Genomic DNA, 12,990 nt, shown 5'->3' with positions numbered 1-12,990 from the left:
AAAATGCTGTAGACACATTGGAGGATTCCACTGATAGTTCACACAGAACATAACAGGACTGCTTTTACTTCATCCTGAGATTTGGGTCACATCTCCATTGTGTCAATTTCCCTAAGTATCATCATTTTTTTTTTAAATGAACTGAGCTCTATTTTGGAGGAAATTAGCACTTTTTAAATTTTATGTAATATCTGTTTGTCTCCTGACAGCATCTTTCTGGAGAACCTCACAACTACAAATGATTAAGGAACCTTGAGTCTAACAGCAATCACACACGGGTAAGCTCCATCCTGGCAACACTAATTAGTACCAAGAAAATTGAAGCCCCTTTGATATTTGAACTATATTTCTTACCAAATCATCACATTTTATTTGCAATATTGGGATGCCAAAATGCAAATAATCCGATTTTCTCAGATATAAATTGTAATAAATTTAATTTTGAAGACATAATGGTTTTCCAGGTGGAGTGTGACAAAACATACTACCTTAAATTTTACTGATATGTTTTGAGTGCAAGTGGAAAGGAGTATTCACTTTTCAGTCATTTCAGAATTACAGAACCCCTGGGATAGGATAGGATTATTGAATTAGGTCCCTGCCTCCAAAAAGTTAAGGCATTACATTTCACACGAGGTCTGGTTTCTTACTGTGTTACAAGGAATTTCTCAACTATCTCTCAATGCTAAACCATTTGAGGATTAAAAAGGTCATTATGTTTTACTTGCTCCCCATTTTAAGTCAATGCATGTTCTCCTTAGTGATATTTACTAGCTTTATAATATGCAGCATCATAGAACATCATTCCCTGTTAATGTTATAAAAGAAAACTTTCCAAATGCAATTCAGTGAGAAAGCATTGTGTTCACTCAACACATGCTGAAACAATTGTATATTCTTGTGCAAAACAGTTAACTCCCATCAATACTTTGAGCCACATATAATGTTTGATGCCAAATGGTTCATAGACTGAGCTGTATTACTTAAAATTATAATATTTCTAGATAGAGAAGAAAACCTCTGCACCTGGGTTAGGCAAGGATCTATTGGAAAGCACAATGTTGCCTGATGCATTACAGAAAATACTGCAAATGTTTTTAGCAAAATTAAGAACCTCTACTCTTTAAGATAATGTTAAGAGAATGAAAAGACAAATTATGTTTGCCAATCACATTTCTGTAGGTTACATATTTATATGCAAAATAAGAAGAGACAATTCAATTAAATACAGGCAAAATATTTTATATACCCTTTGAAAAGAAGATATGCAAATAAAAATATGATAAAGCTACTTAAAATTATTTGCTTTCAGAAAACTACAAATTAAACCTACAATGATGAGTTTAAATATTAAATTTTTAAAAGTCTGATCATCCCAATAACTGCTGACATTATAAGCCAGCTAGAAATTTCATGGATTAATGATTGTAACACCAATTGTATAAACTCTTGTAGAAATAAGCAGTTTTAAAAAAATGTCTAAACTTACTCCTGCAAAATGGATCTGACATTTCACTTCTCTTTCTCATGAAAAAATGGAAAAGATATCTACAGTATTCTTCAATGAAGAAGTGGCTTTTCATATTTCTTTTTTTGTTGAATAAGTAGCAATGTTGGATAAACAGATGAAACGCTGGGGATTTAGCTCAGTGACACAAGCACCTGCCTGGCAAGCCCAAGGTCATGAGTTTGATCCCTGGTACAAAAAAAAAAAAAAAAAAAGGAAACATAAAGCAAATTGTGGAACATTAGGGGTGTGTATAAAGTCAGGAATAATAACTTCAAAGAGAATAACAAAATCTTGTGTTTGATAAATATGTTCCTACTCTTAATTATAGCAATGGTATCATACTGTAAACATCAATTTGAAATATGTATTAGTTCAATGACAGGTACACCTTGATAAAGCTGCTTAGAAAACTGTTAGTTTACATACCTGGCATATTAGCTGCTAAGCCTTTTTTGTAGTCTTTGCCTTCAAAGCCATCCTTTGAATTATTTATAATGCAGTTAGAAAAGATTTAATAATTTAATAAAAATAATTATCTCTGGAAAACAGACATCGAGGCTGGACTAATACAGCACTTTGTTCTCTGCTCCTGAAACTCATAGTCCACCAAATGTTAGGAAAGTTTGCTTTCACGATTGAACATGTTCATTCTATCTTCCATTTATTTCTTGAATCCTTCTGCAAATGATTGTTCTTATTTTATTTATGTCTGCCAGGCTTCAGATTTCTAACCTGGATTACAGAAATGGCTTTTCTTTTGTATTTCTCTTCTTGTTGAGCAAATAACATTGTTGAAAAAAAAATATAAAGGAAATTATGGGACACAGCTTATCACCTTTCATAATTCCAAAACCAAAATTTTGAATTTACCCTATCTCCTTTGCAGAAGTAGAATATGAATAGATAATGTATTCTGTAAAAGTAAAATTACTGGAAATGAAATTCCAATGTACTCAGAGCTTTTGCTATTGTTACCGGTAGTGTCAAGTTGAAAAAGAAACATCCCATGGGCTGGTCAGCACAGCTCTGAGTGTAGATAACGGACTGCCTGAAAGGGGATGATGCAACCTGACTGTGGCCGGCTCCAGCCCAGGGCTGTAGCGTGGGTGTGGTAGAAGCGGAAGGAAGCAAAATTGGGCTCTGCTTCTGTAGAGGAGCATTTCCTAAAGTGCAGTCTCCTCAGCCTTCCAGCTCAGATCGTTGGCTTTTGAATGAACAAACCAGGACTCTTCAGTGAGCTCCTGCCTTTTGCTTCTGACTGGATCTTGGGCTCTGTAGACACAGGTGGCCTTTTTGTATTTATCCACACTTGACTCTGCAAGAGGCCATTGTAAGCCTGGCTTCTTAAACATACACATAATATCAAATCTGCTCATCTAGTGGACCTTCACTGATACAACCATCTTAAATGATACTGTCTTTTTATAGATATTGACATCTTTAATTACAAGTAATTGGCTTCCGGCTTCACCTGCCCTGTCCCTATGGACCGTCCACAAAAACTAAAGCAGGCAAAAAATAAAGCCTCAAAAATTTCAAATATTTGGTTTTGTATAGAGCATTATACTATAATGCATTAATTTATAAATCAATTTAGAAGACTAAAGTTTTGAAATAACATACCAATCAAATAAAGCATAGTGGAAAGTGATACATATTTGGGGATAAATGATTAGAGCATTAGATACTGAAACTTTTGGAATGCCTATAAAGTAGTAAGTAGAGAAAACGTATTGTTTTAAAACTTTTTATGAGGAAAAGAAAAAAGATGAAATTAAGGAGTCACATGCAAAATTAGAAAAAAGAATGAGTCAAATAAAATAGAACTAAAAATAACTATGTTAAAGAAATTAATAAAAGTGACAAAAACTAAATTAATTTTTATGGTCAAGGAGATGTGTTTGGAAAGGTATATGACAAATATGTGAACATTAGTAGTACATTTGTATGTACTTTTATTATTTTATGCTTTTTATATGTAGTTGTAATAAAATCTAAAAATTTATCTAACAATAACTTAATGACTACTTTAATAAATATTTGAATTTCAATATTCCATTTTTCTAAATTACTACTATAGTTATTTTTATAGGTTATTGTTTTTCAAATGACAACATTACTGTAACAAAATTTAAACTGTATGAGAGGGATTGCTATACCCTTAAAAATATCATTCTCTAGTATATCAAATTCAAAGTCTTAAAACTAATTTTATTCATGCTTTTAATTTTACAACTTGTTCTTATCTTTATTATTTCTGATCTAGATCATTTCTGTTCTTTATGGAAAAAATTGAAATATCCTTTTTAAAGGGACTGATTTGTATTAGCTATAAAGACAAATCAAAAATAATTGTCTATATAAATGTCATTAAATTATAATAAGTGGTGTATAAAATTTGTTTTATTAAACACATCAGACAATGGGACATGCTATTTTTTATTCTTTTCTTCCCTTTGGACCTTACTTTTTAGTTAGTTGTTGCTTTATATCTTATTGCCCACCATAATGACAGATATTACTGGATAAAAGTGCTCTATTTAAAGACATACTATCATTTCACTGATTTACTTCAGTTAAGTGCAAATTCCCTCAGCACTCGTTAAAAGGCATGAAGCAGTACAAAAAAGAAAATGCTAGTTAACTTGAATTTGTTTTCTTTTTAGACCATAAAACATTCACTTATTTTACCTGTTAAACTCTTCTGTAAATACAGTGATTTTGAAGACCTTTGGTATTGCGTGATACATATTTTGGCATTGTAGCTGTTCTGGATTTCTTCCATGGTACTTTAATTTTGTGGTTCAGTGAGCAGAACTAAGAGATCTCCAGGAACACTTGTACTTAAAACAGTCAGGGGTGTGCTGCCTGATGAGACATTCAATCTTTTCCCCTGATGAGGAATCCAGTCAGAAAAGCCCTTTGCTTCTGAACCCTGGAAAGATTTTAAAGAAAATCAAATGGCAAAACTCAACATAGGTTTCTGTAGTTCTGTAGTGTCACAGTCTACCAAATGCTTAGTAAATGCAGAAGCTGTGACTGGTGTGATGGAATAGATGTTTAGATTTTCAATTTAACCTCTTCAAACAGCATAATATGGAATTTCATGTTGGAGCTCAAGTTAGCAGTGGTGCATGGCATATTATTTAATCCTCAAGAAAAAAGCAGGTTTTCCTAGTTTTATATGTAGTTGAGAATTGTAAGTCCTAAGAAAATTAACTCGTATCCTTAGTGCTACATACACAGTAAAGAGTGTATCAGGGGTTCAAATCCATGTCTATCTGATATATGAGCCTTTGAAAAATCAAAGATACTATAATTTTGAATATAATTTATAAACCACTCGAATATTTAGTAAGTAATAAATAACATGGGAGGTATTATTCTGGCACTGCAGAATTTAAATACTATACTCATTGCATTGTCGGAGTTTACCTCTAGTAACGATGACTCTACCTACCTGCTTATTATAATTCCTGTTAATGATATCATACATTGGTTATCCTGGATACTCTGGTAAGTATCTCCAGGGAAGCTTTCCATAGAGGAATTTTGTATGGCATATTACATAAATGTTTTTCTATAGATAAAAGCTAAAATTATGCTTAAAAATAAAACCACAGTCTTCTTATTTATTTATTTTTTAATTTTGAGGCAGTACCTAATTAGTTTCCAAGCTGGTCTACTGTCTCAGCCTTCCAGATAGTTGGGATTCTCGGTGAGTGCCATCAACATTCAGCTCAAAAAATCTTCTAACATTTTTATGTTTTGACTTTGACTTTCAGTATTTCAAGAATCTATGCATATAGTGTCATTTTTTGCATTTATTATTTTGTTAACTTTTATATATGATTACAAACTTCAGGAGCAATGTCCTATAATTTTCAGGTCATTTACTGTGATTATAGTTGTTATAGCTACTTTCCAATGAGCCATCATGTGAATGTGATTTCTGTTAAACTCTGCTCATTCGTCCCATAATCAACTACCCATTTTGGAGAGAGCGTGGTCTTTGAATAGTCTGGGAAAGGGAACTATTGTCCCATCTGCCTGACATACAGGTCTGGAGAAATGCAGCTGATTTCATTCCCAGTGTTCCAGTTGGTACTGTCATCTATACTGGACAGTTTCTGGTAACTGACTTTACTAGCTTTTATTTCTCCCAGGTTTTTGTAAAATAGATTTTTTATTTCTTTAAATACTCAAAGTCTCCTGGCTTCTGTCATTTCCTTTCCAGTAGTATACTTCATCTCCTTGTTTTCTCTGTCTTGAAAGACCTTTCCTTTAATGCATCGGGGACACCCCTTTATCTGGGAACTGCTGCCAACTGGAAAACACGACACTTGACTCCTGATAGGATTTTTGGTGCAATTAAAGAGAGGAAATATAAAGTAAAAGTGGCCTTTATTCTAAGAACGTGGAGAGAACCCCATGACCGTTGGGGGTCTGGCTTGCTCTGCCAGACACGTGGTGTGGGGGACATATATATAGCTTTGGTCTGGGGTGGTGCCTAAAGGGGGCATCGCCAATGCGCAAGCAACTGATTGAAATTCATTTCTCACCACAGGTAAATTGCCTAGGGGCGGGGAAAATGACCTCAAGGTAAACGTCCCTTGGCCCTGCCTCTCACTGCTGTAGTGTCCTATCTGGGGCAAAATCCTTTCATTCTCATCTTTGTGTTGTTAAGTAAAGGGTGAAGTCTCTCTCTTACTAGTTCCTGCTGAGGCAGGAATAGGGGCATCCTATTGGGGTTTAGGAGGGTTGATGGGATGATGGTTGGTGCCCATGTAGAAGCTGTACCACGTGTTTCAGCCAGGACAACTTTATCATTGGTGAATGCCCACATGTTAGACTGGAAAACAAAGAGACAAGATGCTATAAGGAAGCAGGCCACTATTATATTTAAGGACCAAAGTGAGGTAGGAGGAAAGGTGGTTTGATTTGGATATACATGAAAAAATGTTCATCATCATTACTCATTAGAGAAATGCAAATTAAAACATACTGAGGTTCCATCTCATGCTTGAAAGAATGGCCAGGATCAAAAAAACTACCAACAACAAATGCTGGAGAGGCTGTGGGGAAAAAGAAACTCTCCTGCACTGTTGGTGGGAGTGTAGACTGGTGCAGCCACTGTGGGGGGTCAGTCTGGAGATTTCTCAAAAAGCTGGGATTGGAAGTCCCATTTGTTCCAGCTATTCCACTTCTAGGCATATTCCCTGAAGAACTGAAAGCATCATACCACAGTGATATATGTGCACCCATGTTTATAGCAGCACAATTTGTAATAGCCAGATCTTGGAAACAATCTAAGTGTTCATCAACTGCGGAATGGATAAAAAAGCTGTGGTATTTTTATACAATGGAGTACTACTCAGCTATAAAGAATGATCACATTGAGATATTTATAAATAAATGGACACAGCTTGAGACCATACTCATAAACGAAATAAATCAAACTCACATGTATAAATACCATATAGTCTCCCTAGTGTAAGAAATGATAAGAGTTTATAGTAATCATGATTCCCTCTTACATTGCTCAGAAGCCTTATAATGTCTGCATTCATTAGTCGGAATGGTTTTATCCTAGTTTGTTTCATTTTATTATCTATGATAGCAAACCAGCTATTTTAAAGAAAAGACTTTAGAATAGCCAGAGCTGATTTAGTATCATCTTACTCTGAAGTCCTACTATGCTTTTGTTTTTCTGTTGCCTTTCATTCTATCCTGTTATATCTTATTGTATATTATTATATGTGATAGTATAAACAGATTTTCATGGAAAATGAGATAATATAGTAGCCATTGTTTGTTCTCTGCTATTTGGTTCTGAAAGCCCTGTAATGCTTTCATTCTCTTGAATGGTTTTATGCTGTTTTGTTTTGCTTGATACTATCGTACATGAAGCTATGCTCAACTATTTCAAAGAAAGAGACACTATGGTAGTTACTGTTAATTATGGGTTGTCTTGTGGTAAAATGCTGTGTTACTTGCATTGTTCTGACCTGATCTGCTTTGTTATGTCCTCTTTTGTAAAAAAATAGATATGCCAGTTCATCAGGACCATGGTGAGGTAGAATTCTGAAAAATAAGTGTGGGGTCAGGAGGAGTGAAGTTATGAGAAGTGATTATTTTCCCATCTGAAAGGGTAAAAGTTAAGAGTGAGGTAGGAGTTGAGTCTCTGGTCTAGGAGTTGAGTTAGAAAGAATAAGAGGTGTGGGGATGGCCGTGACTGTGTCACTATAAGGAAGGTAAGAACCTAGCCCTTCAGGGACATCATGTGGGACTAAACAGCTGAGGGTAGAGAGAACTAAGACAGTTGTCATTTAGAACAACATGAAGACGATCTTATGCATGATGTGGGAGTCTTTAGGAAAGACTGTTAAGAGTCCCATGGTTAAAAGGATAATTAATAGAATGTGAGAAATTAGGAACCAGATTGAATAACAAAACATGACTTAGCCTGACAGTTGTGGGTGTGAGGCCTTGGTGAGGCAGAGATGAGTGGGTGATAGGATGGTCAGAATTAGGGCTGGGAGGGCACCACTTGAGTGACGTGGAATCAGGATGGCAGTCCAGCAACTTTGACTGCTGTTGGGGTTACCAAGAAGACCAGGTAGGGGCCACTCCACCTTGGTTATAGTCCCTGTGATGATTTGCTGTAATAAGACTTTAGTAAGTATATCAGCAGTCTCCCTGGTTGAGGGAAAAGCTTTTATCTATCTTGAAAAAGTACAAACAAAGGTAAGAAGATATTTGAGAGTTTTGTGGCCGGGTATATGTGTAAAATCAGTCTTGACCAGGGTTGTGTCTGAGAAATTGATGAATAGGAAAGGAAGGGGATGTTATATGTCCCTGAGGAGAAGTTTTACTAGAGATAACAGATGTAAGCTGTTGAGACCTCAGAGTGTCTGGGTCAATCTGCATAAATACAAAAGAATGAAAAAGGCATTTTTAAGACCTATGACTGTAAAGTGAGTGGTGGAGGGAGGGATAAGAGAGAGTGTGGTATAAGGGTTTGGCACCACTGGGTGGATTAGGGTAACAACACTACTGATTACCCTAAGGTCCTGTACCAGGCAATAGGACCCATCAGGCTTGAGTACCGGGAGAATGGGAGTGTTATAGGGTGAGTGGGTACATTTAAGAAAACCATTGTCTAAAAGGAGCTTAATTATAGGTTTAAGTCCCCTGTAAATGTTTGGGAGCTATGGGATATTGGGGAACACAAGGAAAACTTGAAGGATCCCTGAGATGAATTAAAATAGGCATGGCATGGGCATTGCAGGTGCGATTAGAGGTACCTCAAACTATGGGATTGACCAGAGAAGAAGCAAGTCTGGAACTTGCATGAAATAGTCCCTATCTGTAAAGGTTGTACAAATTGGCCCTCAACACCCACTATAGAGACTGAGGACTTAATATAGTGACCTGAACTCAAGAAGAACACTATGCATGGCCTCTATGTCCACAAGTATAGAGAATGTCTTACCTGAGACCTCCAGTGGGACTTGGGACTCTGACAAGCACTCTGTAATGGGGACTGTGCACCTCGAGCTCCAATCAGTCTTCAGCAGCAAGTCCAAGCAGATCAGTTAGCAATGCATCTGGCGGTGATAGAGTCTCCTGTGAGGGTAAGGAGTTAGAGGATGGCTTACCTGCTCTCTGGTGGCTAGGATAGTCACTCTTCCAGTGGCCCTGGGGCAAGGCCCCAAAAGAACACCAGTATTGGAGTATTCTCTTGCCCAATGACCTTTTTTGCTGCACTCGAAGCATGGTCCGGGAGGGGCTCAGGCAGCTCCCTTTGTTGGTTTACTTGTCTCAGAGCTCCAAGTGTCACTGCTAAAAGATCAGATTGTTATTTTTTATCTATGTTGTTGAAAACATGAAAAGCCATATTAATAAGGTCTCTATGTGGGGTTTGAGGGCCACGTTTAGCCTTTTGTCTTGGGATCTGGCCCACCGTGGAAGGTGTCTGTCTCTTCCACAGTCACAAGACATCTGGGTTTTTATCTTGGGTAGGTGTACAGTGTTAAGTTTAAAGGCGAGAAAGGCAAAGAATCAATTAAGTAAATAACTCTTAGGCTGTTAGAATGTTTAATGCCATCTAATTTTTGGAGGACGGCCTGTTTTATTAATTTTACCTTTTTATTTTGGATAGAGATCAGTTATAGTGTCATTTAACACCAGCTGAGTATAGTCATTTATGGCCCCAATATGCCCGGCACCCACTGGTCGGCAGAGGGCTGAGCCAGGGCTAGCAGATGGGCCAGGAAAAGTTCAAATCTGTCCCCTGCCCCAGCCTCAGTGCCAGTCTCACTGCTCTGCCAGCTCCTGCATCATATAACCTTTTTATTTGGGAAAGATCTGATGGATCCCAGCAAAAGGAATCTAAAAAGAATTTATAATTATCTCTTAATTTCAGTTGTTGAACATCCAGAAGATTGATAACAGTACGGTGCAGCACAGGCAGTAAGCTTAACATAGAACACTAAATAGCTATTAACCATGAATATTTTAACATTTGAGCACTGAAGAAATTTGTGACATTGTTTGGACTGTTTACTATTTAAGTATCTATAGATACTTAAATAGTAAGCATACATCTGGATTGAAAGAAAACACTTGTCATCATACATTACATAAATTTTTGTTTAAAAATTATTATTTGACTGGTGACCTTGTTTGGTCTGACCTGAATTGTGTGGCTGGAACACAAGAAAAAGGGACCAGAAAGAATCCCAATTTTATATTCGAAAGCATAAATATACCATCAGATCAGCAACAATGAGTTATCTTAGTCATATGAACTTTAGTTGAGGTGTCTCCCATAAGGCTATGGAGATTATTGGGGGCTCCAATTAATGAACAAGAGCTGGTTAAAATTACCAGGTGGCCACTTTCCTGTTTATCAATGGAAGTCCTGTCCAATGTCTTCTCACCCCAAGGGATTTTGTTTAATCAATTTTAGCATCATTTTGACCAGCTGGCAAACTAGGTGGAACCATGTTTTTTAAATCTGTAACACAAATAAGTGAGTAAGTGGTTTGAAAATGCAAAAGAGGCAAAAAGACTGTTGAGCTCAAATAAAAAGGAACAGCTGGTTACAGAGCAGGCAAATGGACAAACATGGACAGATGATCTGTGTATTATAAATGGACTGAACAAACAGACAACAGATATATAGATTGACAGTCATCTTACAAAATTGGAGTGCACTCAAATATATTTGGCCAATTTGAACTATAATAAATAGACTAGTGTGAACCTTTTTATAGATCAATTAATAGAAATCTCTTGAAATATGAATACCAGAAAAGGAACCTAATTTATGGCTAATCTGAGATAACTCAGAAAGTTTAAAAAAAAAGAAATTTAATCTTTTGGGGCCAACCTGTCCTTGAAGCAAGAGTAGAGATCTGTCTGGCAGGCATGTGTGGGCAATCACATGGCTACGGCAGGACTTGGTATGTGAGATACAGGGGAGAAGCTGTGAAGAAAGGAGCCGCATCCGAAGTGTGGGGAGGAGGAGAGATCTGGAGGAGCAGAGGGAGCCAGAAGTATTGGGCCATCACAGAAGACAGAGAGAGAGACGTGTCCTTAAAGTGAAAAGGCCTGAAGATGACACGTTTTAGCCAACTTGCCACCACTGTGATAAAAGCATAAATAAAGATCAGCTTTTTGGTTTTGGTAGCCTTTTAGAGGCCAAGAAGAGCACCAAGGTTTGAACCAGGCACCCCAGAGGTGGGTTTCTTGGGGGACAGGAAGTGGTCCCCATGCCAGAATTATAACGAGCTGAGAACAACCTCGCCTTGGGAAGTAAGAGCTGTAGCTCCCCACAAGGAACTCAGAAACTGTCCTGGGTCAACACATAACAAAAAGACCCTCTATTTTGTAAGTGTGACATGGAATGTGTCCCCACACCCATTCTCCTCCGCCAAGTCACTGAAGAGTGCAGGGGCGGGGTCCCAGGGGACAAAAATGTCAGTCTAGCCTCAAGCCATGCAGCCTAAGGAGCTTGAAAACTGGTATCCCTGTTCAGGAACAGCAGGATGGGTTTTCTGTCGCAAGCTTGCTAAGAAAAGGTCACCAAAAACCCTGGATGGCAGCTCACCTGTGTGGAGTGAGGAAGGTTGCAGTTGCATGCAGATTAGTGGCAGCCAGTAAACAGTGCCTGGAAGACAAGGGTGGTTCTCAGGCAGGGGCTCCAACTGGGAGGGATTCCCAGGAGCCACTCACTCTGCCTCTCCCAATGGGGAACCAACTGATAGGCTTTTCAGGGCAATTACAAGAGAAAAATTATAAAGTACAAGTGGCCTTTATTCTAAGACGGTGGAGAGAACCCCATGATCATTGGGGGTCTGGCTTTCTCTGCCAGACACGTGGTGTGGGGGGCATACATATAGCTTTGGTATGTCTGGGGTGGTGGCTAAGGGGGCATTACTGATGAGCAAGCAGCGATTGGAATTCAGTTTGTGCCACAGGTAAATTGCTTAGGGGTGGGGACAATGCCCTCAAGGTAAATGGCCCTTGGTCCTGCCTCTCACTGCTGTAGTGTCTTATATAGGGCAAAATCCTTTCAACTCCCAAATATGTCTCCCCCATTTATTCTAAAGAATCCCGGCCAGATTATATCAGACCTTTTCACCGGATTTGACCAAACCAGTTACGTCCATGTAAGGGGAATTATATTATTTGTTATCATTTTAAAAGTCAGTGTGTAGATAAAATAATTACTTCAAGAAAAAGTTTAAGTTTTAATTAAGTAACTTACTAACAGCTGAAAAGGGGAGAGAAGGTTTTGATTCATCTTATTTACTCCAAAAATTTCTTGAATGCCCATAAGAAAAATAAGTGAGAGGAAAAAGTGTGTTTAGTAATACCAGAAAAGTAAGCAGGAAGGAATTTTCTGTTTATCTGCCAATTAGCGATCATTCTACTTTGAGAAATAAGTCCTAATTACTTAATAAGTTCTATAATAAAAAGGCTTAGGGACTTAACAAATGAAAAATGCTTAACTGAATAGAAATATAGCAAAGCATATTGAAAAGTTCCTTAGAATTCTCTGAATCTATCTCTTCATCTATAAAATGAATAACATGGATAAAATCCTGTTTAAAATGTCTTCCACAGTGAGAACTGATCTTAGGACACATGATGAAATGAACAGATACTTTGAAGAAAAAGAGACACTAAAATACCCAGTGCTGATCCTGCAGTGTCATAATGTGAAACCCAGCAACAGTATTATTCTTTATTCAGAGTAATATTAGCCTGTTTGGGTTTGTTCAATCTCAATATAATTGAAGATATGAATAACTGCATGTATGTTTAAGTGTATAGGATTGATAACCATATTTTTAAGTTTTTGTTAGATAGTTGAACAGAACTGGTTGCAGTTTTGCTGTTTGAATTCCCACTTTATATGTTCCACTTTTGTATCTTGAAAAACTATTTATAAAATGACAATATGTAAA

General features: G+C 37.2%; 1 long non-coding RNA gene across 1 annotated transcript in view; it reads left to right on the top strand.

Moving 5' to 3' along the window:
* The first annotated feature begins 130 nt into the window (after nucleotides 1-130).
* Nucleotides 131-12,990, top strand: part of LOC134476771 (uncharacterized) — a 62,373-nt gene continuing 49,513 nt past the window's right edge. The window contains exon 1 of the long non-coding RNA XR_010048565.1: nucleotides 131-278. This is a non-coding gene — a long non-coding RNA (uncharacterized LOC134476771). The remainder of the gene's footprint in view (nucleotides 279-12,990) is intronic.

The sequence above is a fragment of the Cavia porcellus genome, unplaced genomic scaffold, assembly GCF_034190915.1.
Source record: "Cavia porcellus strain 051 isolate PalLab524CR breed Dunkin Hartley unplaced genomic scaffold, mCavPor4.1 scaffold_7, whole genome shotgun sequence".
Classification (NCBI taxonomy): Eukaryota; Metazoa; Chordata; class Mammalia; order Rodentia; family Caviidae; genus Cavia; species Cavia porcellus.
This window is presented reverse-complemented; position numbering and strand designations above follow the sequence as displayed.